Here is a 4,468-nt window from a genome sequence, read left to right on the forward strand (position 1 = left end):
AGATCTAACAGCAACAGTACTACCACACCACACCGATCCAGATGCCTCCGGAGGTCATCCGTCAAGGCGACCAACACCGTCTCTGTCCTGTGTCCCAGGTGAAAGCCAGACTGGAAGGGGTTTAATATTAAGGAGGAATTAGTAGGCACATTGATGAACAAAATCTATTGAGGCAGACTCAGCATGGGTTCTGTAAGGGAAGATCTTGTCTCACTAACCTGTTAGTGTTCTTTGAGGGGGTGAACAAACATGTGGACAAGGGGGACCCAATAGATGTTGACTTCCAGAAAGCTTTTGATAAAGTTCCTCATCAAAGGCTCCTAAGTAAGCTCAAAAATCGTGGGATAAAAGGACAAGTCCTTTTGTGGATCAAAAACTGGCTAATTAATAGAAAACAGAGAGTGAGTATAAATGGGCAGTTCTCTCAGTGGAGGGGGGTAAGCAGTGGGGTACCGCAGGGATCAGTACTTGGTTCACTGCTTTTTAACGCAGAAGACATGAAGTTGTTCAGGGTAGTGAGAACCAAGGAGGATTGTGAGGCACTCCAAAGGGATCTGTCGAGGATGGGCGAGTGGGCATCAACATGGCAAATGGGGTTCAATGTGGCCAAGTACAAAGTGATGCACATTGGAGCCAAAAATCCTAACTATATATACACGTTGATGGGGTCCGAACTGGCAGAGACTGACGAAGAGAGAGATCTTGGAGTTGTAGTAGATAACTCAATGAAAATGTCGAGACAGAGTGCGACTGCAATAAAAAAGGCCAATGCTATGCTGGGGATTATTAGGAAGAGAACTGAAAACAAATCAACCAGTATCATAATGCCCCAGTATAAATCAATGGTGTGACCTCGTTTGGAGTACTGTGTACAGTTCTGGTCACCACACCTTAAAAAGGATATTATAGCATTGGAAAAAGTGCAGAAAAGGGAAACTAGAATGATAAAATGGTTGGAACATTTTCCCTATGAAGAAAGATTAAAGCACCTAGGGCTCTTTAGCTTGGAGAAACAACGGCTGAGGCATGACATGATCGAGGTTTATAAGATTATGCATGGGATAGAGCAGGTAGAGAAAGAAGTACTTTTCTCCCTTTCTCACAATACAAGAACTCGTGGGCACTCAATGAAATTGCTGAGTGGTCAGGTTAGAACAGATCAAAGGAAGTACTTCTTCACCCAAAGAGTGATTAACACATGGAATTCACTGCCACAGGAGGAGGAGGCGGCTACAAGCATGGACAACTTCAAGAGGGAATTAGATAAACATATGGGTCAGAGGTCCATCAGTGGCTAGAGCCCCAAGGTATACTGAATCTGGGGCAAGTGATGTACTGTATTCTTGGTGCTTGGGGGGGGCAACAGTCGGAGGGCTTCTAGTGTCCTAGCCCCACTGCTGGACCTCCTGATGGCACCTGGTATTTTTGGCCACTGTGTGACAGAGTGTTGGACTGGATGGGCCTTTGGCCTGATCCAACATTGGCTTCTTTTACATTCTTATGGCTGCAACTGATTTTTGCTGGTTATGTACTGAATAAACTTGACTTGACACTTGACTTGAAACTTTAATAAAACAAATGAGTCTTTAGAAAACCTTCAGATCACTTTTTAAAAAAAAAAATCTAGTAACTAGTTTAGTAGATCTTTGGAATGCTGCGAATGTCTTGATTTCAGCAAAGCAACTGTCAATGTTCTCCATGTTATCTTGTTTAGGAAACTGGTTTGATGTGAGCTAAATGAGAGGACCAGCGGGTGGATCCACAGCTGGTTGGAGAACCTTGCTCAGACAGCTTTCATCAGTGGCACTCCATCAGAGGGAGGTTTTGAGTACGGTGTCACTGGGTTCTGTCCTTGTTATGTACAGGGACCGCCACCAGGGGTCTGAAGCTACAGTCAGGACCTTAGCTCCTCTATACAATAGGAACCTAGGATCCTAGTTCCCCCAGCATTAACCAATAGCTACTTTGGCGGGAAATTCAAACCCTCCAACGGGAGTGTGGGTATGCTGGGTGGGTGTGTATATAGTTGGCCTTGCAGGGCCGTTTTTCCAGTTCCAGTGTTAAGTACAATAAACGTGTGCAAACGCATGTCATTGTCCGAGTCCTCCATGCGGCGAACCCAGTACTTTTCAGTCTTGATTCTGGTATTCTTCGATGTTGTGTATCAACCTTTGATGAAAGGGAAAGGATGAACACCTTGGAAAACAAAGATGAAATTCAAAATGACCTGGATTGGCAAGAAAGGTTTTTTTTATGTATGTGTCTGTAAGCCACCCTCAGCCTGCCTCCGCGGGGAGGGTGGGGTATAAATCAAATGAATAAAATAAAAATAAAGGACGCTGGACTTTCTTTATATATAAAACTGTTTGCACACAAAAATGCAGTTCTGATTTTTCATGTTTGCCACCTGCTCCCAGCTGAAGCAAGATGACACAGTGCTTCCTCATGCCAGCCTTCCTCCACTTTTTCCTCTCCTTTTTTTCTTAGTTTCTGTCTTGGGATTACCCTTCCACACTTGGCACCTTTGTCACTGCCACTGAGGGTGGTGATGTTCCATCCTTTATTTTTTCTTTCTTTCGTGCATGTATTATATTGATATGGTGGGATACATCAGTAGCAGAATGGCTATTAAAAGGGACGGCATCATGGGTGCCCACAGGGGAAAGAGCAAACACAGGTATTCAGTTTAAAAAATGCAGCAAGGTCAAAGGCTGTCCCTTTCCCCATCTTTCTGAACTTCCTCTGCATTCATTAACATCAACACACCCTCAAAAAATGCACACTTACTTGAGAGAAAGCTTCATTGAATTTAGAGGTACTGTGGCTTCATTGAATTTAGAGATTCAGTGGCTCTTCTACAGTGATATACTGACCTAACTGCAGTGTGTTTTGTTGTCAAAAAATGGCCACCCCGAGGTTTGCTCATGTGTCTCAGCTTAGCAGGCTACTTAAGTCCAAAGTGCAGAGTTCTCAACGTAATTCTGGCTAAGGCTTTCACAAGCAGATATGGTTCACTCATTCAGCTCCATTGCTGCTGTGTCCCAGAATATAAGTATTGGGAAGGACGGACAGCTTCTGTGGCCCCCACTCAAGAATGAGCTTGCATATTTTCAGAAAATGACCAGAACTACTACACAGAAAGGAACACAAAATGTAGTGATAATGGGTAAGAAGACTTGGTTCTCCATTCCTGAAAAAATCCGGCCTTTAAATGGCAGAATTAATATAGTGCTCAGGAAACAATGAAAGGAAATGCCTGAAGGAGCTCCCGTTTCAGCTAGAACTCTAGATGAGACACTAGATCTAGAATTACCAGAGTTGGCAAAACTGATAGACATGGCTTGGATAATAGGAGGCAGTTTGGTATATAAGGCAGCAATGGAGAAGCCAATCCATCAGCTAGTGTTCTGAGAAGGATCTTCCAGTACTTTGAAGGTGATACATTATTTCCAGAAATTGATTTAATACAATTCAAGATTCTGCAAGGATACTCAGGTGCATCTGATGGTATTTAGGAAGAGAATGGCATCCAGTACAAGTCTGAAGTGTATGAAAAGACCATCTGTGGAGACAAATGAAGTCTCTTGTCTCAGCTTATGATTCCATGGCGCATTTCACAGTATGATCACAATTACACAGAAATAAGCCCTCCTGAAACAAAGCAGACTTGCTTCCAGACATAGACTTGAGTTGTAAAACAAGTTCTCTCTCAAGCACGCTGACCTTCTCTATCTCTTTCCACCCCGTTCTCCTTACAGGCTAATGTAACTGCTCTTGGTGGTGATGCTTCGTTGCCATAAGTGCAGTGCAGCAAAACAGTGGTTGCAATCACATGCACAATTAGCCGCACCATAGGCGCAAATGCTCAGTGGATTTAAAGGGCGCATTCAGATGCAAACATCTGGGAAGTGCACCACACCCGTTAGCAACCCGTTTTGCTCCACCGCAAAAGCGGAGTAAAAAGACACTAGGGAAAGTCTGGTAGTAAACAGGTTGCTATGGGCCACGGACAGCCTTTCCCCTGTGTGATCCCCAGTGTGCTCCCATGGCATCAGGATGGTCTGATGAGGCCATCCCAACTCCATGCCATTGGTTCCCCCCCCCCCATCTCGGTATGCACATCATCGCACACTGCATAGGGAGCACTCAGTGTGCAGATGCGAATAATCAATCCCTCATTGAAGCGCACCGGAAACACACGGCAAAAAAACCCCAACGATTCACCCGCAGTTGCATCTGATCATGCAGCTTCCAAGGACTGTGTGATTGTGCAACTGTGGGTCAAGTTCCTATGGAGCAAATAGCCTCGCTTCCCCCCCCCCCCTTATCTCGAGCATGTGAACATCACCAGAGTTTGGAAACAGATTTGTCAAGATGTCGAGCATGTGATCTTTCCATATTTTCAGTGAAAAATACATTCCATTATTAATTTATAGAAGAAAAAATGGCCATGCCCAGTGAACATGAT

The 4,468-nt window shown here is 44.3% G+C and overlaps 1 pseudogene; it reads left to right on the top strand.

Annotated features, from left to right (window-relative positions):
* Positions 1-3,006: 3,006 nt before the first annotated feature.
* Positions 3,007-3,578, top strand: LOC107118338 (annotated as a pseudogene).
* Positions 3,579-4,468: the final 890 nt, after the last annotated feature.

The sequence above is a fragment of the Gekko japonicus genome, unplaced genomic scaffold (genome assembly GCF_001447785.1).
Source record: "Gekko japonicus isolate JY-2015 unplaced genomic scaffold, Gekko_japonicus_V1.1 scaffold1151, whole genome shotgun sequence".
NCBI lineage: Eukaryota > Metazoa > Chordata > Lepidosauria > Squamata > Gekkonidae > Gekko > Gekko japonicus.